The 22,686-nt window shown below is 36.4% G+C and overlaps 1 long non-coding RNA gene across 2 annotated transcripts in view; it reads right to left on the bottom strand.

Annotated features, from left to right (window-relative positions):
* LOC123571241 (uncharacterized) overlaps positions 1–22,686 on the bottom strand; it is a 589,891-nt gene that overhangs the window by 144,799 nt on the left and 422,406 nt on the right. The window lies entirely within an intron of this gene.

The following is a 22,686-nucleotide window of genomic DNA, read 5'->3' as shown; positions in this document are numbered from 1 at the left end:
GCAAAATAACGTAAATAATAACAAACAGTCTCTCAGACCACAGTGCAATCAAATTAGAACTCAGGATTAAGAAACGCACTCAAAACCGCACAACTACGTGGAAACTGAACAACCTGCTCCCGAATGACTACTGGGTAAATAACGAATTTAAGGCAGAAATAAAGAAGTTCTTTGAAACCAATGAGAACAAAGACACAACGTAACAGAATCTCTGGGACACATTTAAAGCAGTGTCTAGAGGGAAATTTATAGCACTAAATGCCCACATGAGAATGCAAGAAAGATCTAAAACCAACACCCTAACATCACAATTAAAAGAACTAGAGAAGCAGGAGCAAACAAATTCAAAAGCTAGAAGAAGACAAGAAATAACTAAGATCAGAGCAGAACTGAAGGAGATAGAGAAATGAAACACCCTTCAAAAAATCAATGAATCCAGGAGCTGTTTTTTGAAAAGATCAATAAAATAGATAGACTGCTAGCCAGACTAATAAAGAAGAGAGAAAAACCAAATAGACACAATAAAAAATGATAAAGGGAATATCAACACTGGTCCCACAGAAATACAAACTACCATCAGAGAATACTACAAACACCTCTACACAAATAAACTAGAAAATCTAGAAGAAATGGATAAATTCGTGGACACATACACCCTCCCAAGTCTAAACTAGGAAAGAGTTGAATCCCTGAATAGACCAATAACAAGTTCTGAAATTGAGGCAGTAATTAATAGCCTACCAACCAAAAAAAGTCCAGGACCGGATGGATTCACAGTCGAATTCTACCAGAGGTACAAAGAGGAGTTGATACCATTTCTGAAACTATTCCACTCAATAGAAAAAGAGGGAATCCTCCCTAACTCATTTTATGAGGCCAGCATCATCCTGATACCAAAACCTGGCAGAGACACAACAAGAAAAGAAAATTTCAGGCCACTATCCCTGATGAACATTGATGCCAAAATCCTCGATAAAATACTGGCAAACTGAATCCTCAGCACATCAAAAAACTCATCCAGCACAATCAAGTCAGTTTCATCCCTGGGATGCAAGGCTGGTTACACTTATGCAAATTAATAAATGTAATCATCACATAAACAGAACCAATGACAAAAACCACGTGATTATCTCAGTAGATGCAGAAAAGGCTTTCAATAAAATTCAACACCCCTTCATGCTAAAAACACTCAATAAATAGGTATTGATGGAACATATTTCAAAATAATAAGAGCTATTTATATCAAACATTTTTAATGTGTGAGAAAGTAAAAATGTAAAGTTTTTGTACTCAATTAAAGTTAAGTTGTTATCAGATTAAAATATCCTTTTTTAGCAGGGTGCAACTCACTCTCACCAAGAGCCTCTGCAATCCTGACAGAAGGATAGCTTATGACCACCATGGACACTTGAGTTGGCAGAGAGAGCTGCTTGGAGAAGGGGCGGGGCAGAAGTCCAGCCAGTGTGAGCCCAGAGGGTTTGTTGCGGAAATGTCTGTAATGCAGTATGAGCAGGGACACCCATTTCCCTAGGCTTAACTTGCTGCCATAGGAGACTTTAGTCCTAGGGGAACTGACAGATCTCAACTCTGCAGGGTGGCCTTGCGCATAAGATGGGGCTGGTCTGACTTGAGCACCCCTCAGTCTTCTGGCCTCTCCCGGAGGTCCTAGCTAGGCCATACCTGCTTGCAGTCTCAGGTGCCCAGGGGAGGAGGACCTCCTGGGGTCCCACATCATAGCTCCTGTGCTGGTGGAATGCACCTCACAGACAGAGAGCTCCAACAGAGCAGCACCTGAGGACACACACCAGCCAGCCAGCACTTCCTGCACTGCAGCCTCCCCCGTGGCAATTTGCCTGTATGCTCTTGCCCACAACCACACCCAAATCGCTTTGCCAGTGCACAAGTGTCCAAAAGGACCTGACCTTCGCTTCCCTGCAAGCACATGTGTGCATGTGCACTCTGCTGTGCCACGGCTGCCAGTGTGAGTGCATTCTGCTCCCCACCCCTGCTGCACTGTTATCACTTGTAGGAGCATTCTTGGGCATGGAATCCACCAGCCTCACCCTTGCCAGCACCTTGCCCCATGCCAACACTGCCACTAGTGCAAAACTAGGCATGGAGATCAGCGGATGCGCCCTCACCCTGTGCAACCACAGCCACAGTCACCCGTGTGACTGTGAACAGAGGGTGCACACAGCACTGAGTCCACCAGAACCCCACCCTCATGCTAACACTACCACTGGTGCAAATGCTCGCACAGACACTAGTAGGGGGCACCACACCCTGCTGTGCCATGCTAACACCAACCACTACTGTGAAAATCTGCACAGAGGCCAGTATCCTGCTGCACTGTCACTGGCATGAGCAAACAAAAACTGGTCCTGCTGCCACCTCCCTACTAAGTATTTTGGGTGCCACTACCCATTGGAGTATTGTGACCAGCAGCCTGGGAGCACCTCAGCCCCTCTAGCACAGCTTCCCAGCTTTGAGGGGCCAGAGAAGAAATCCAGGACTGGTAACATTCACCCAGGGTTAGGGCATGCAGTCCAGGATTCCTGAGCCGAGCCTTACCCTGCAACTAAAATCTTTAGGAAATAAAGTCAGTCGACTGCACCCACTTTATACCACCACCAAACTCCCAAGGGAATCAAATAGGATAAAGGAAAAGAACAAAAACAAAAGGACAACAACTTTAAAGAATGAAGGAAACATCAGCCCACAAAGATGAGAAAGAACCAGTACAAGAACTCTGACAACTCAAAAAGTCAGAGTGCCTTCTTTCCTCCAAACAACAACACTAGTTCTATAGAAAGGGTTCTTAACTGAGCTGAGATGACTGAAATGACAGAAGTATAATTCAAATTATATACTGGATCAAATGGACCTGATAGATGTTTTATGAAGATCTCCACCCCAAAACAACAAATATACATTATTCTCATTGCTACATGGTACATGCTCTAAAATCAACCACACAATCAGAGATAAAGCAATCCTCAGCAAATAAAAAAGAACTGAAATAATACCAAACACTTTCTTGGACAACAATAAAAATAGAAATCCAGACTGAGAAAATTGCTGAAAATCTTACAATTAAATGGAAATTCAACAAGCTTATCATGAAACACTTTTGGGTAAATAATGAAATTAGGGCAGAAATTAAGAAATTCTGTGAAACTAATGAGAACAAAGATGCAACACAACAGAATCTCTGAGACACAGCTAAGGCAGTGTTAAGAAGGAAATGTACTACACTAAACACCCACTTTAAAACATTAGAAAGATCTCACATTAAAAACCTAACATTACAACTGAAAGGAACAAGAGCAAAACAACCCCAAAGCTAGCAGGAGACAAGAAATAACCAGAATCAGAGCTGAACTGAAGGAGACTGAGAGACAGAAAACCATTAAAAAGATCAAAGAAGCCAGGAGCTGAATATTTGAAAAAAGAAATGATAGGCTGCTACCTAGATTGAAAAGATTGAAAATCCAAACACACACAATTAGAAAAGACAAAAAGGATGTTACCACTGACTCCATAGAAATATGTTAATACAAATCATCAGATACTACTTAGAACACCTCTATGGACACAAACTAGAAAATCTAGAAGAAATAAGCAAATTTTTAGAAACATACACTCTCCCAAGACTGAACCAAGAAGAAATTGAATCCTTGAACACACCAAAAATGAGCAACAAGATTGAATCACAAATAAATACCCTACCAACCCTACAAAGACCAGGACCAGATGGATTCATAGCCAATCCTACCAGATGTATGATGAAGAGATTGTACCATTCTTAAGGAAACTATTCTGAAAAATTGAGTGGAAGGAATTCCTCCCTAACTTATTCTATGAGGCCAGCATCATCATGACACCAAACCTGGCAGAGACACAATAAAAAAAAGAAAACTTCAGGTCAATATCCTTGATGAACATTGATGCTAAATCCTCAGTGAAATACTGCAAACCAAACACAGCAGCACATCAAAACTCACCACCAGGATCAAGTAAGCTTTATCCCTGGGATTCAAGATTGTTACAACATATGTAAATCAATAAATGTGATTTATCACATAAATAGAACAAAAGACAAAAAATGTATGATGATCTTAATAAATGCAGAAAGGGCTTTCAACAAAATTCAAAATGTCTTCATGTTAAAGAATCTCAGAAAACTAGGCATTCAAGGAATAAACCTCAAAATAATAAGAGCCATCTATGACATAGCCAACATGAGACTGCATGGTCAAAAGCTGGAAGCATTATCCTTGAAAACTGGCACAAGACAAGAATGTCCTCTCTCATCACTCTTATTCAACATAGTATTATAAGTTCTGTCCAGAGCAATCAGGCAAGAGAAAGAAATAAAAGTCATCCAAACAGGAAAAGAGAAAGTCAGACTATCCCAGTTTAGAGATGACATGATTCTATATGTGGAAACCCCATAGCCTTGGACCAAAAGTTCCTTAAGCTGATAAACAACTTCAGCAAAGTTTCTGTACAAAATCAATGTACAGAAATTACTAGCACTCCTATACACCAACAATAGCCAAGCTAAGAGCCAAATCAGGAATAAAATTCAATTCACAATTGCCACAAAAAGAATAAAATACCTACAAATACAGCTAACAGTGGATGTGAAAGATCTCCACTCTGAGAATTACAAAACAGTGCTCAAAGATATCAGGGGTGACAAAACCATGGAAAAACATTTGATGCTCATGGATAGGAAGAATAAATATTGTTAAAATGGCCATACTGCCCAAAGCAGTTTACAGAATCTATGTTATTCCTAAAAGTACATTTATAAAACTATAAAAAAAACCATTTTAAAATTCATGTGGAACCACAAAAGAGCCCAAATAGCCAATGCAATCCTAAGCAAGAGAAACAAAGCTGGAAATAGCATGTTACCTTACTTCAAACTATACTCCAGGGCTACAGTAACTAAAAGAACATGGCACAAACACAGACACATAGAACAAAGGAACAGAATAGAGAGCCCAGAAATAATTCTGCAAACCTACATACATCTGATCTTCCACAAAGCAGACAAAACAAACAATGAGGAAACAACACCCTATTTAATAAATGGTGCTGGGATAACGGGCTAGCCATATGCAGATAATTGACCATGGACCCATTCCTTACACTATATAAAAAAGAAATAATGCTGCAGACTTATATCTGATCTTCCACAAAGCAGACAAAACAAACAATGAGGAAATAACACCCTATTTAATAAATGGCAGTGGGATAACTGGCAAACCATATGCAGATGATTGACACTGAACCCATTCCACACACACACACACACACACACAATTCCTTACACTATAAACTATATTAAAAATCCACAAGATGGATTAAAGACTTAAAGGAAATCCCAAAGCTATAAAAACCCTGCAAGACAACCTATGCAATACCAGTCTGGAATTAGAAACTGGCAAAGATGTCATGATAGACACCAATAGCAATTGCGACAAAAACAAAAACTGATAAATCAGATCTTATTAGACTAAAGAGTTTCTTCACAGCAAAGGAAACTCTCAATAGAATAAACAGGCAACCTACAGAATGCAAGAAAAATATTTGCAAACTATGCATCTGGCAAAAGTCTAATATCTAGCATCTGTAAGGAACTTAAACAAATTTACAAGAAAAAAATTAAACAACCCCATTAAAAATGGGCAAAGGACGAGAACAGATACTTTTCAAAAGAAGACATCAATGCAGCCAACAAGTATATAAAAAGGAGGTCAATATCACTGATCATTACAGAAATGCAAATCAAAACCACAATGAGATACCACCTCACACCGGTCAGAATGGCTATTACTAAAAAGTCAAAAAATAACAGATGCTGCTGAAATTGTGGAGAAAAGGGAATACTTATACACTATGGGTGAGAGCATAAATGAGTTCAACCATTGTGGAAAGCAGTGTGGCACTTCCTCAAAGAGATGAAGACAGACTACCATTCAACCCAGCTATCCCATTACCAGGTATATACCCAAAGGAATATAAATCATTCTACCGTAAAGACGCATGCATTTAAATGTTCATTGCAGCACTATCTACAATAGGAAAGACATGGAATCAACCTAAATGTCTATCAGTGTATGACTGGATAAAGGAAATATGCTACATATACATCATGGTATTCTATGCATCTGTAAAAAAAGAATGAGATAATATCCTTTGAAGGAACATAGATGGAGCTTGAGGCCATTATACTTGGCAAACTAATGCAGGAACAGAAAACCAAAACTACATGTTCTCACTTATAAGTCAGGGCTAAAGGATGAGAACACATGGACACCAAGAGGGGCACAACAGACATTGGGGCCTACTTGAAGGCAGAGTGTGGGAGGAGGGAGAAGATCAGAAAAAATAACTACTGGGTACTAGTCTTAGTACTTGGGTGATGAAATAATCTGTACAACAAACTCCCATGACACAAGTTTGCCTATATAACAAACTTGCACATGTACTCCTGTACCTATAATAAAACTTTTTTTAATGTAGCCTTTTAAAACTATAAGATGTTTTTTGTAAGCCTTGTGGTAACCACAAAACAAAGACAGCAATAGAGGAAGAAAAGAATGAAGTGTCTACAAATCAACCAGAAAACAATAAACAAATGACAACAGTAAGTCCTCACATATTGATAATTACCTTCATTGTAAATGAGATTAAATCCTCCCACCAAAAGGCATAGAGTGGCTGAATGGCCAACAAAATTACCCAGTCACACACTGCCTACAAGAGACTAACTTCTCCTGTAAGGGCACACATAGAATAAAAGTGAAGGGATGGAAGAAATATATTCATGTAAATAAAAACCAAAAGACAAAAATAGCTACACATATGTAGAAAAAAAATAGTTTTAAGTAAAAACTCCCTCCAGAGAGAAAGAAGGTCATTCGTGATAGAGGGGTAAATTCATCAAGGGGCTATACCAATTGTAAATGTATATGGACCCAACATCGGAGCAGCTAAATATATAAAACAAATATTAATATATATGAAGAGAGAGATAGACTGTAATATAATAACAGTAGGGGAATTCAATATCCACTTTCAGCAATGGAGAAATCTTTAAGAAAGAAAATAAATACAAAACACTGGACACATGCTATACCTTAGACCAAATGGATCTAGCAGATATACACAAATCAGTACATCCAATAGATGTACTGCATTGTGCAGAATACACATTCTTCTCAAGCACATAGAGAATATCTCCAGAATAAATAAAATGTTAAGCCATAAGAAGTCTTAGCAAATGTAAGAAGATGGAAATGGCATTAAATATATTTTCTGACAATGGCATAAGTGTAGAAATAAGTAATAACAGGAATTTTAGAAAATTCACAAATACATGGAAATTACACAACATGAACCTGAACCACCAATGGAGAAATGGAGAAATTATAATTCAAATTTTAACATGTCTTAAGATAAATTTAACCTCTGCCACTTACTAGTTTTGAGACATTAGGAGTTAATATAATTTCTCTGAGTTCACCGTCATCATCTGTAAAATGGGTATAACAATAGCACCACATTTTATGTTGCTGTGAGGCAGAAATGAGGGAATTTATACAAATGACTTAAGCTGGTGCCTTATACTTGGCAAGCTCTCAATAACTGTGAGCTATTTTCATTAGTGAAAGCAAGTCGTGATACTGTAACAGACTTTAACTAGGACCTGTTTTTTTTTCTAGTATAAAGAGCTGACATTTAGGAAGCTCTATTTTTTTTTTAGATTACCTTTACCAATAGATTTCTTGCAGATTCATATCCACAGTAGAAATAACTTATTTCTAGTTTTGAAAACATGTTTTTAAACCAGTCCCTTAGAAGACTCCTGTGTGATCCACACGAGGAAAACATACTTCCAAATGCATTATTTGTCTCAGGGCAAAAATATCATAAAATATGTAAACCAATTTGTAACCTCCTTATTTGCTAAAATCTCATCTATTACATTGTGTTGAGTTATTGCTCAGAATCTCCCTCCCTGTTAGGTAATATCCCTCATTATCAGGAATAGGTAGTTCCTTCATACATTATTTCCACATTATAAATTACTCAGATAATTGTCATTACAACGATGCTTTAGATTTGTTTGGAGTCCACTGTTTTGATATGAAGAGTGACTGGCCCACATTCTTCCTCAAACCTTGTAAAAATTATTTCATTACTGTTTGTGAAAGTTCATTGGTTGTGTAGCATTACCTCTTTAATAAAGATTGAATGGAAAATTATAAATGAAAACACTTCCTAGATTCATACTTGATTTAGTTGTTCATTAAAATAACCTCGTATTGGACGTATGTTTTACTCTTAAAAATTGGCAAACTGCTAATACATCTCACTTAACTGGGCCAAGTCCATGTCTCATTTAACTTTGACTCCCCAGCAGCAGCTCATTTATTAAGAACAAATGCTAGTTGAATCAAATTAAACAGCCAAACAGCAGACAAATGAAAGTTGTGGTTAGTGAGATAGGCCGGACTGAAACACTGCCCTTGTGAAAAAGCATTTTTAATCACCTCGTTATTTTCTAGGATAAAATAATAATTTATAAAAATGATTACATATTTTCCATATTTAGAAAAGAATAGTTTTGTATTATGTTAATGTCTGCCTGGGAATAAAATAAGTACCTTATCAAATTCATTGGAATTATAAGAATATAAGTATATCTAAAAGTAGCTGTGAGGATACATTTAAATTAAAACAGCTGCAAGAGTTTATGGTAAGGTGTCGCTTCATGTCCAATATTGTTTGGGGAAAATGCAGTCTCAATTTATAGGATTACAACATGTATTTTAGGGCTGGAGAGAAGCTTAACATGTCCTTTACTGAACCTAGAGAGGAATGCACTGCCACAGGATGTCCATCCAAAACTGAATAGTGACATAGAAAATGCTGATAATCTCTACTGGAGGAATGAGGTGGAGTGTAAGATGCTGCATATTACTTGTATATTTATTTAACATTCCAGGACTTTATTATTAAAATACTGTATGGCATATGTGCCTTATTTTTTTTTTCTCATAGCTCAGTGCCAGAATTTTGAGGAATTTCAGCATGCTTTGGTGAGAAAAGAAGCATGTATTTGTTTTCCAAAAGATTGAAAGCACTGACTGCTTTTGTCCAAAGGATGTACTACTCAAAAACGAGCAATCTTGGAAAATCAAAAGGAAGAACTTTCCTGCTGATAAGATGAATATATAGGTAGAGGAAGGGAGGAGTATAAGCTATGTGGGAGCCCTAACCCACCTCTCAACTTTAAGTATTAGATAAATATCAATGTCATCATTCCCAGAAACCATTCATTTAAAAATGAAAAGTAGAGGATAACAGAAAAGAAATACAGTGTTAGGAGTAATCCATCAGGAAACAAAATGGTTGTGTGTGTTATCTACACTCACGCTGAGGGCCTTGAATTCCATCTTTTGCTTTGAAATTTACTGTGATGGAATATTCACAGCAAAGGCAAGTTTTGCATAATGACTTCTCAGTGAAAGAGCCATTAAGCTGCCAGGTATATGCTTCTGGAATAACACGCCATGAGATTCTTTGATGTTGTTTACTGAGTTATTTTCTTTGGAATATTGTTCTGTAAAATTTGGTAGAAAAAGCATCTCATGATTAGGAAGTTGGGAAAATGCTGAATATTTTATCCTCTTGTTGTAAATGCACAATATATATTTCTATATGGAAGACTGAAAATTCCTATAGTAAAAAATATAAACTGAAAACAAAGCAAAACAATTTTGCTAATTTTATAAACACAAATATGTTCTGCATATGTAAAAATTATATTTATATATAAGATATATAAATATATATTACATAAATATTTATACATATTTTTATATACAAAATATATAATTATTTATATATTATATATAAATACACATATATTTAAAATATTGCCATGAATCCATTTTTTCACTGAACACCTATCGCTATTTTGTATGACACGATGATAGGGAACAGAGTCTAATAAACTTGGTTTAAGGCCGGACACAGTAGCTAATGCCCATAATGCCAGCATTTTGGGAGGTAGAGGCAGGAGGATCTCTTGAGTCCAGGAGTTCGAGACCAGCCTGGGCAACATGGGAAAACCACATCTCTACAAATAATACACAGATTAGCCAAGTGTGATGGTGTGGGCCAGTCCCAGCTACTCAGTCCCAGCTACTCTGGAGGCTGAGGTGGAGCTGTAGTGAACTGTGATGGCGCCACTGCACTCCAGCCTGGGTGGCAGGGTGAGACCTTGTCTCAAAAAAAAAAAAAAAAAAAAAAGGAAAAGCTGGTTTAAGGAATTGAAACCCCATAAATTATGATGGAAACACACTTCCAGGTGACAAGGAGTGGCTGTGATAGCAGCATTCACTTCTATTTTCATGGAGACAATTTTTTCTTTTATTTTTTCGCTTTCATTTTTCATGCCTTTTCCTTTCAGTGTACTCTATTAGGAATAAAGAGAAAAATGTCATTTGCTACCCCGGAGGAGTTTTTCAGTCCACTATAAATAATTACAATAGAACCTGATAAAGGTGTATTGATCATGAGATTCATTAGCTAAGTTTCTCTTGGTAGCAAGCAAAGAAAACCAAATCGAAGTTAGATACATGAAACCTAAGCACAGAAATAAAACCAGGCTCAAAAAAGTTCTAGAAAGCAGATATATCGTTTTCAATAACACAATTACTGAACTGCTTTGAACAAAGACAGCCTTCCTAAGCAAAATTTCAGAATCTTGTCTGCAGATTCAAAATGAAGCCCACTGCTGGTAGAATGAATGCATATAAATAAATAAATAAGAAATACATATAAATAAAATTTAAATCTATGCATATATAAGTATACTCGAATATCATTGTTCCTTCAACGTTGATTTGTTCAACGTTGTTTCATTATAACGTTGATGAGAAAAAAAATCAATTTCTAGAGGGGTCACTGTCTGTGTGGAGTTTGCAGGTTTCCCCATGTCTGTATGTGTTTTCTCCATGTACTCCCATTTCTTCCCACATCCTAAAGTTGTGCGCATTAGGTGAGTTTGGTGTCTACATTATCCCAGTGTAAGGGTGTGTGTGTGTGAGTGAGAGAGAAAGAGAGAGAGAGACCTGCGATGAGATGGCATCCTGGCCAGGGTTGATTCCGGCCTTGCTCCCTGAGCTTCCCAGGTATGTGCCAGCCACTCTCCCCCTGAACTGGAATACATGGATAAATAATTATTTTACTTGTTTGTATTAATCTTTTAAATGTACGTATAGCTCACATTTATGTCCATGTTTAATACTATAAGTAATTTGGTCTTTCTTTACAAGTTTGGTGATGTTTTGTGATGGGAAATATGCCATAAAACTTAATTCTTGTTTATATCAATTAGCCTAGGGTAAAATGGGTTTCCTTACAAGCTCTTTTGCATAAAGTTGCAGTTTCCAAAAACCTATCAACAACATTAACTGAAGACTTACTATAATATATATGTATATATAATTACGTTATTGGAAGAAATAGTACAGGTGCCCAGCAATGGTGACTATAGGGATTTACTACGAAGTCTATGGAGAAACTAGCCCATTCCCATTAAGTCACTGTCACTCAAGGTGAGTTTGTCACAGAGTTACTTTGTCACGCCATCTTCCAGGATACCCATCTTGCTACCCAGAATCAACAAATGTTAACATTTTCATATTTAAGAAACAGTTTTCATGTAAAGATGAAGACCTCTTTTGTTTATTTTAATCCTTGCCCAATCTCATTCCCTTCACTTCTTCCCCAGAGGCAAGGATGAATTCCGGACCATGTTTCACACTTTATGATGCCCAAGCACCCCCAGACACAGGACCCAAGACTGCCCATCCCAACTCATCCCACTCCATATATCCACGTAGTTTATACAGGGAAGACTAATGTGTTTTCCAGGGACCTATAGAATACCTTCCTCCTCCATCCTTGGAGATCCTGAGCTGCGTGCAGATGGGGCAGGACTGGGTGGAGAGACTGCTGGATACCAACTTTAAACCTGCATAAGGATGTGCCTTTATTCCTAAATAGCGAGAGTTTTGCAGGCACGCATCAACTGGACACCTTTACTGCTTTGAAAACCAGAATACTTTATTGCCAACAATGGTAAAACTGAAAGGAACAAACTTAAGAGAACGTTCTGAAAGGGCAACATGCACACCCCGTCTGGCGGCCCAACCCGGTGAAGGCACCCCGTGGCTGTGGGGCCCATCTGGGCTCAGGGCTCTTCCCCACTGCGGCCCAGGGTGAGCTTGTCACACAGGTACTCTGCCAGGCCGGTTTCCCATGGCCCACATCTTGCGAAGGTTGCTCAGGTAGCCACCCGGCTCTTTGATGGCCTTGACCTGCCGGTTCAGGAAGTGGCTCTCCAGGAAGTCGCACAGCTGGGGGTCGCCCTTCTCCATGGCCAGGTAGTGCAGCTCCAGAAGGCTGTAGGTGACGCTCTCCTCCAGGTGGAACGCACACTCCATGGCCTCGAGCCTGCTCTCTCACTATTCACGCTCTGGTTTCCAGATGTCAGGAAGGCAGATGAGGCCACCACGCGGGTTCTGCAGCATTATCAGCTTCTGGGCGTGCTCCCTCTTCTCGTGCGACTGGCGCAGGAAGTAGCGGCTGCAACGCTCCAGGGTCACGTTGTCCCAGTCTAAGTAGAAGGACATGGACAGGTACACACAGGAGGCGTGGAGTTCCAGGTTGACATGCTGTTTGATGGCGGCGTTGCAGTGAGGGTGGTAGTTCTGGCGCACCTGCCGTAGCGGGTACATGTAGGACTTCAGTTGATTTAATGAAGCCCATCCACATTAGGGAGGGCAATCATCTTTACTCAGTCTGATTTAAATGCTAATCTCATCCTAATTCATCCGCAAAGGTACAACCAGAATAGTGTTTGACCAAGTATTTGGGCACTCTGAGACCCAGTGAAGTTGAAACATAAAATTAACTCACAATATTATTCATAATAAGTCCACAGTGAACAGATACAATTTCTAGTGTTATAATCTGTGAAATCTAGTTTCACTTATCTTCATCATTTAAAAAAATAGTTACACAATTGATAGAACATAACACGTTCTGGTTCAGTGTCAGTGATTAGCTCTCATCCATGCATTCAACACATTTCTACTGAGCACCTATCAGTTACCAGATATTTTTATAGATAATAACATAGAAACTTGTTCTAAACATTCCTCGTATTTTCATTTTTTTTTTTGTAGCTAAGCAATATTCAACGTTCTGCATCATCCCTTCTTTAAATAGTAATACACGCAGTAGACGCCATGATGTACTCACAGGAAGTGAACCATAAGTAGTTAGCAGCTTATCTCTCTCTCTCTCTCTCTGTGTGTGTGTGTGTGTGTATGTGTGTGCATATATTTACACATCTGTGTATATATGCATATGAATAAAGAAAATCACTTTTTAATGAGAGTAGCGAAAGTGGTGCGTCAATCCAAAACCAGTATTAACCTGTCTCTGGGCTGTTCACTCTATATTAATTATTTCATTATCACAGGAACATTCTGAATTAATTTTTATTTTTATCACCCATATTTTACAGATACATAAATTGTGAATTAGAGCATTTGTAACATACTAAAACACTTTTTAAAATTATACTGGTATGAACACTTAACATGAGACCTACTCTAACATATTTTTTAGTGCACAGTAGATTATGATAGACAGTAGAGTATGATAGGTGCAATGATGTGCTGCAGATCATAAGAGTTTAATTTTTTTCTTTTTTCTCCCCCCCCCCCACTTTGGTTTTCTTTTGTTGTTGTTTGTTTGTTTTTTGTTTTTGAGACAGAGTCTCAAGCGATTCTTGTGCCTCAGCCTTCCGAGTAGCTGGGTACCATCACACTGGTAAAGAGTTTATTCATCTTGATCAATGGAAACGTTATATCTATGAATTAGTAACTCCCCATTGCCTTCTCCCCCAGCCCTTGGCAACCATCATTCTATTCCTTGATTCTATGAATTTGACTATTTTCGATATCCCATATAAGTGGAATCATGCAGTGTTTATCTTTTTCATTATTGGTTTATGTCACTTAGCAATCTGTTGCAATCATTTGGCATACTGTCTTCCAGGTTCATCTATATTGTGGAATTTTTTTTCTTTTTAAAGGCTGAATGGCAATTTATTGTATGTATATACCACGTGTTCTTTTTCCATGCCTCTGTTGATGGACATTTAGATTGTTTCCACATCTTTTGAGCTCACAACTTGTAAATAGCAGACAGTGACACTCTTAGCTGTATTCCTCCCTAGGTAGTTTGGAAAGTTTTGAGGACCATGAACTCCTCTAGGACAAAGACTGTGTAATTTGCTCAATGATCAATTCCACATAGTAAGGGTTCAAAAATACAAATCATATTTTTGAGGATTGATCAGCCTGTTAAAAGTTTTAGTCTTATTATTTTTCCAAATTTAAACAATGAGTAGGAGTGGATGTTGACTATTCATTTAAACAGTGTTTCCTTTGGAAGAAAAAAGAATCAGTGACACTCAATGGTGAGAAATTCTTATAATTTTAATTAAATATTCACTAAGATAAAACTAGTTATAAAAATGTGTATGCTTAAAGGTATGTTTTTATACCTGTAAAATAAACAATTTATAAATATTACAAATAAAACTGTAAAAGTAAAAACTAAGAAATTTCAACTGTATTTCACACTGTGTTTTTTGTCTTAAACACAATCACTTCTCGCTGAGAATAGATCTAGTTTCTGTGTTGCAAGTTTTCTTTTGAATGTGCCATGCCTATATACCCCGATATACTTGGAGTATCTTCATTCTTGAGCACTCTTTTTTACTGAAATGTTTGACACACCTTATTTAACATAATGATTCATAATGTAATTTTTCTTTCAGGAAACGTAAGCCATCCTTTAAATATTGTCTGGTCAAGTTCTTTTTTATGAAGTTGTGAAATGTAAAGTGTTACTTTATTCTGATGAAGTTTGATTCTTTTCATAAATTACAATAAAGAGTCTTGAGAACTTCAATAACTGAAAGTGCTGCAGTTTCCTTCTGTTAATATATTATTCCTTTCCTAATCATCACTTTGCAGCTGGTAAAATAAGCCAACATGACTATAAGAGTGAACATGAGACAACTTCATTTTTACACTAAAAAATGCCATCTGGCAGCAATCTCATTTAACAGGATTGAAAACGCACATCCAAATAAGAACACTGAATTTTTCTGGCTGTATTGAACTGTAAAGAGATCGAGAAAATCCTGAAAATGTTTAGAGTGATTTTTCATTTAGATATAACACAAAAAAAGATCTATGGGATTATCAAATACAAACAGAGGATACTGAATTAGAATGGCATGAACACACCATGTATTCAGTAATTATTTTTTGAGGACTTAATCTATTTTAGTCTTTGTGCTAAATGCCAAATGATTGCAACAGACATTGGCTTTAATCTCATGGGCACAAGAGCCTGTTTTGGTTCATTCTCTTTGCCAATAGAATATATATATATATATATATATATATATATATATATATATATATATATATATATATACATCTGACAAAGACAAGCAATGGGGAAAGGATTCCCTATTTAATAAATGGTGCTGGGAAAACTGGCTACCCATATGCAAAAAACAGAAACTGGACCCCTTCCTTACACCTTATACAAAAATCAACTCAAGATGGATTAAAGACTTAAAATAAAACCTAAAACCATAAAAACCCCAGAATAAAACCTAGGCAATACCATTCAGGACACAGGCATGGGCAAAGCCTTCATGACTAAAACACCAAAAGCAATTGCTGCAAAAGCCAAAATTAACAAATGGGATCTAATTAAACTAAGGAGCTTCTGCATAGCAAAAGAAATTATCATCAGAGTGAACAGGCAACCTAAAGAATGGGAGAAAATTTTTGCAATCTATCCATCTGACAAAGAGCTAATATCCAGAATTTACAAGGAACTTAAACAAATTTACAAGAAAAAAACACCCCCATCAAAAAGTGGGTGAAGGATATGAACAGACACTTCTCAAAAGAAGACATTTATGCAGCCAACAAACATGAAAACAAGCTCATCATCACTGGTCATGAGAGACATGCAAATCAAAACCACAATGAGATACCATCTCACACCAGTTAGAATGGAGATCACTAAAAAGTCTGGAAACAACAGATGATGACGAGGATGTAGAGAAATAAGAATGCTTTTACACTGTTGGTGGGAGTGTAAATTAGTTCAACCATTGTGGAAGACAATGTGGCGACTCCTCAAGGATCTAGAACCAGAAATACCATTTGACCCAGCAATCCCATTACTGAGTATATACCCAAAGGAATGCAAATAATTATAAAGACACATGCACACCTATGTTTATTGCAGCACTATTTACAATAGCAAAGACTTGGAACCAACCCAAATACCCATCAATGATAGACTGGATAAAGAAAATGTGGCACATATACATCATGGAACACTATTCAGCCATAAAAAAGAATGAATTCATGTCCTTTGCAGGGGTGTGGATGAAGCTGGAAACTATTATCCTCAGCAAACTAACACAGGAACAGAAAAACCATACACCGCATGTTCTCACTCATAAGTGGGAGTTGAACAATCAGAACACATGGACACAGGGAGGGGAACATCACACATCAGGGCCTGTCCAGGGTGGGGGGAAAGGGGAGGGAGAGCATTAGGACAAGTACCTAATGCATGTGGGGCTTAAAACCTAGATGATGGGTTGATAGGTGCAGCAAACCACCACAGCACATGCATACCTATGTAACAAACCTGCACGTTCAGCACATGTATCCCAGAACTTAAAGTAAATAAATAAAATTTTAAAAAAAATATTTATGACCATTATCGCTATATATATATATATATATATATATATATATATAACTGATCCTATATATAGGACCAATAAATATATTAGTTGCTAATAAATTGAAAATCTATAAAATATGTACTAATATATTTACTTTAAATTATAAAAATATATTCAATAATATTTTCTTTGCTATTTTTACTTCTATTGTCACAAATACAGAAATTGCTACAGAAGTTCTCATACCTTCTCCTACATATAGTGGTAAATTTTATGGAAAAATAGATTTGATAATTATGTTGGTTAGCCTAAAGACACAAAATATCTTGGTTGAAAGTGTACATATTTTGCTTCACTAAAATCCAGCGTAAATTTTTCCTAACACGTTAGGAGAAAAGCATAATCCTTGCAAAACATTCCCTATGAGTCCATAAGCTACTACAATATTAACCCAGTATGTTAAGAGAGTAAGCTATGTTTAATGTGATCATTATTTTATAAGTTGACATGAGTAACGGCCTCTCATTTTATAATTTTCTGAACTTTTCTTCCACATTTTGAATGGTTTATTTGTTGATTTCATCTTTCATAAAAATATGATAAGGACTTTAACCAGCTAATATTAAAAGTCAGTGAAATGCACAATTTACAAAAGTAAAAGTTTTGTAAAATGTTTCCTATGTATTATTTACATTTATTACCTTCCTTCTGGGCTTTTCATTCTTCAATTCTTGTTCATACATGAAAAATAAACAACATCATTTTGAGTTGTTTTCTTGAAGGCTTTTGCCATTTTCCCAATACGTCTTTTAATATTTAGGGACAGTTACACCTATTTAGAGAGTTTCAAATTTCTAGAAAATATATTATTTTTAGTAGCTTCCTGACAATATTGTTGTAAACCTCATTTATTTTAATATGAATTAATATCATACACTTTAGGTAGAAATATTATTAACATTTCACTTTTGCTTATGTGTACGGTGCTATTCAGTTATGATTTCTTACATGACAAACAACCCATGAGGAAAGGCGTGTTAATAATCTGCCAAGTGCTGGAGGCGGTAGGACTCCATTCTCCATTACTAGTCTTATCTCTCGATTTTCTCCTGCCAGGGAAGAGCTAATTCTTGAAATGAACGGCAGTAATATGAATTTATACAGCATATGTATACTCAAAGAGGAATTTGTGGGCAAAGACAAAACCTAGCATTTCTTTATATAACCTAAGTTGAAGATGTATTGTAAAGGAACTGGTGGTTTGAGGAAGGAAGGTGAGGCGAACGCAGACAATTTGAATGGGAAGAGGCTGTTGTAACTGAAAATTGAGAATGGAACTACAGAAAATAATTCTTAAAAGGCAACCTTCTTCACTTTGACTGCCTGCATGTATGGCAAATTCCTTGGCTTGGCGTGAAAGAGGAAAGCTGTGCTGAGAGCAGCTACTGGTAGCAGGGCATGTGATTGTGCAGGGCATATGTATGTGCAGGTGTTGTAACATTGCTTAGCATTCCTCAGACCTTAAATCACTGTCAAGGACTAAAAACTGTGATGATGACTGGAAGTATCTGTTCCACATCCAAAATAATCTATTTAGAATCGCTTCCCTAGTTCACCAGGTCTGTATCAAATATCGGTGCTTTTAGTTCCTTCCAAATCATCACTTTGGCCTCTAATCCAATGTATTCCTGAATTATGCTGTAGAGAAAAATGCAGTTTCCTCCATGTAGGTCTCCCTCCTTAAGTTTTTCTTCCCCACATTAAACATCTCTAACATTTAGAAAAAGACAATAGTTTGTAAATGAATCCAGGTGCACAATTGTCCAAATCATGAAAATAACTTCCTAAATCCTTATTCATTGATAAATATGTTGATCAAATCAGTGTTAAGTATTTCAGTTGATCAGTTTGTCTACAGAGATTGTGGCTACAAAATGAAGACTCACATTCAGCTTATTCATTTGTTATAAATGTAAAAGGAGGAATGGAAAGGATCAAAGGTAGAGAATACCTCTATCTCTACTTTTGCATATAATATTGTGATTCCTATACCTTCTAAGAGGTAGAACATAAAAGGAAAGTCCACTTCCTTTTTTCCCAGAGACACTGGTTTTTAGGCTATGGGGCTGATTTTCCTAACCATGCTATTAAATATAACTGATTAGATTATATTCTAAATTAAGACAGTTCGTTGGAGTAAACCTCTGTACAGGACACTTGGCGTTATAAAGCTGTTTCATAGCTGGATGATGTAGAATACCCTTCAGATTCTCTGTAAAGGAGTACTGTTCAGTCAAATGAACACAAAGGTAGTAATATAATATTAGAACTATTTTTATAAAATCACAACTCAACATTTTGTTACAGGTTCAATAATATCTTAGAAAACTGTGGTGTGTTCACATGTGTAGTGTGTACATACATTTGCCTATACATATTAGGCTTTGATCACTAATGTTAAAACTAGCTAAACTTTGGACTTTAAGTGAATTGTGGTATGAATATATGTGTATATATGCATGTTATTTTTAAGAGCTGTGGTTTTAACATGTAATTAACAGCCTGTATTTCAAAATTGAGGTTAAAATTGTAACAATCTGTCTGTAAATAATACTAATATTGCATATTTTTGCCTGCTTATCACATGTTGGACATTAGCCAGGTAAAGTGGACACTATTGAGAACATGGTTTTTAGCTGGTCATGTGTGTATGTGTACAGTACTCTGCAAATTTTGAATTCTGTAAAAGATGCAAATGTTGCATTCAAAGCCAAAGAATAAGATTAAGACAGCACTAGTGGACAACCAAGATTATTGATTATTATTCATTATTCATATCCATGATATGAAGTGATTCTGAATTTTTTTTTTGCTAGCTACTAGAAAATAAGCTAAGATTTATGACAGCTTGTTGAATGCATCTACCAAAATTCCATCAACAGGAAAGTGAGACCAGTGTTTTTTGATTAAATCAGAGGATATGACACAGTAACATTTACCTGTCCTCAAAGTTTTATTACTTTAACCATACACAAAATTGCCAAGATTTTAGCCATTTGTTAAGTCCTCTAATTATATACTAAATAATTTCATTTGTAGCTGAACCACCTTGTAAAATAGAGCTGTGTCTGCTCAGTTATTTTCTAAATATTACATTCTATTTATATTTGTGAGTTGAATGGACCAGGTGATACGTATGCATGCAAGGAGACAGGAATATTGTCATATTTTCTATAATTTATCTATAGAAGGTAATGGAGTGAATCTTCTAGAAATATAAAAATAGTAGCCTGACATTGTTCATTTTTACTTTTTGAGAACTTGTGTAAGTCATTTGTTCTCTTTTTGCCTCAAGTTCTATATTAATATCAGTAGTGCTGGACTATATCCTGTCTGAGATACTGTGATCAAATTATTATGTATCCAGGGATTTCAGCCCTTGGCTGTAAATCATTATCAATGGGAGAAATTTTGATTCAGCAGGCTCAGGGCAGAGCCTTGGCATATATACTTTTAAGATGGGCCACAAGTGATTCTGATAATTCAGCCAAGGTATGGAATAATTCTTCTAGGCTTTTTTATTCAAAGAACAAAATGGAAATCTTTAAGTCTATATTATTTCTTAGGCCTTAACGACATTTCATACCTTGCTGAGAAAAAGTATCAGTGGATGTAGCAGTGGTAAAATTGCTGTGGTATATCTCATTATAAGACAAGTACATTGTTACTGGTAGAAAAATGATCAAAATGAATAGTGTATTAATCAGATTTCTCCAGAAAGATAAGACAATAATAGGAGATATACATATCTCCTATTATTTTACATATATGTAGAGAGAGAGAGAGAGAGAGAGGCAGGTGATATGTAGGATAATAGGAAATAGTTGAATATATAGACTATAGAAATAATAAGACATATATATATATACATATATATGTCATATATATAGAGAGAGAGAGAAAAAAAAAATTTAAAGGAATTCATTTATGCGACTGCGGGGGTTGAAAATCCGAAGTCTGTAGAGCTGGTTGTGGGTTAGAAATTCGGGCAAAATTGATGTTGCAGTCCTGATTTTGATGGCTGGAAACTCAAACAGATTCCTGTGTTTCAGTCTGGAGGGACAATTCCATCTTCTTGGGAGAATTTTGTCTTTTTCCTGAAAGCCTTCAACTGATTGGATGATTCTCATCCATCCTATGGAGGGTAAATCTGATTTACTCAAAGTCTACTATATAAAGTGTTAAATCACATCCAAAAAATGCCTTCACAGCAACATCTAGACTGTTTGACCAACTATTTGGGCACTGTAGCCTAGCTATGTTGACACAGAAAATTAACTATCACAGAAAGTAAACTTAGCAAGAGCTAATAAAAGCAGAAGAATTCCAAAGAGGGTTGGATCAGAGTGAACAAGATTGGGTATCTGAGAAAGGCTGGCAGGTGCCGCATGCGGGTAGAAGAGACAGCAAGGTTGCAGATAACTTGAGTCTGCTGGAGCATGAAAACGGTGTCCTGAGTTAAGTTTGCAATAAAGGTTGTAGGTAACCAAAAGCAGTCAGAGGCACACAAAGATATCAGAACTGGGAATACTTAGGCTCCATTAAAGCAACGCACTTCATCACATTGATTTTCATTGTTCGTTCTCATTCTCTTGTTTGCTTATTCATTACATGCTGCTCCACTCAGAGCATTTTTGACTTGCTTGAACATTTCTTTATTAGCCTCTTGGTGTTGGTTTTGCTTGTCAGCTACACTATTCATTTCTGGAGTAACACTTCATACTAAGGCAGTTGGTGCTTCTTGACTGAAAAGGCCAGTTGTAATTTCTCTGCACTCTATAATGATGTCAGTTTTCTTTAACCCAAGAAGGGCAGTTTGCACAAGTAAGTTGTTTTCACTCCTAGTTTTTTTGTTTGTTTTTTCACTGCCAGTCACCAAACTTTGTATCTTCTTCACTCTTCTATCATGACTTCATTATTCTGTGGGCCCACCAGGTATGTACATGTTACCTAAGTGAATTATTTTGCTCTCAGCCTACATCTAGTATATGTAGAAATTTAATTTTCCCCAAATTTGGTTACTTCGGATAATGTAATTACTACTGTGGTTTTTAATCTCTTTGAAAGTCTTTGGGGCCTATAAAAGGCACAGGGCTTTAGAAAAGTAATTCTTACATATTGGTGTGTATAATTTAAAATCCATGTAAAATGTAGATTACTGACTCCACTTAGAAAAAAATTATGATTTACTGTATATGTGGGGGGCAACAAGTATGCATTTTTAAAAAGCTACAGCTTTCTCTCTTGTATGATTAATAGTGATTTGTTGATAATTCATCATGATGTAATCTATAGTTTAAAATGGAAACCTTTTATTTTAGAATAATCTCAGATTTATGAAACACTTGCAAAGGCTGTACACAGCATTTTCATGCACATTTCACTCAGCTTCCCCTAAAATTAATATCTTACAATGTACATGCATTTAAACTAAAAAATTAACATTAACATATTACTGTTAATTAAACTTCAGACTTAATTCAGATTTGTAGATTTTTTATGCTCATGTCCTTTTTTAGTGCCAGGGTCCAAGTCAGCCTACCACATTGAATTTAGTTGTCATGTCTCTTTAATCTAAAGTCTATGATCAGTTCTCAGTCTTTACTTGTTTCCCATGACCTTTATGGTTTTGAGGAATACTTGATAATTTTGTAAGATGTCCCTGGACTTGGGTTTGTTAGATGTTTTCTCCTCAGTAGACTAGGATTCTGGAATTTAGGGAAGAATAC

This window comes from Macaca fascicularis, chromosome X (genome assembly GCF_037993035.2).
Source record: "Macaca fascicularis isolate 582-1 chromosome X, T2T-MFA8v1.1".
Classification (NCBI taxonomy): Eukaryota; Metazoa; Chordata; class Mammalia; order Primates; family Cercopithecidae; genus Macaca; species Macaca fascicularis.
This window is presented reverse-complemented; position numbering and strand designations above follow the sequence as displayed.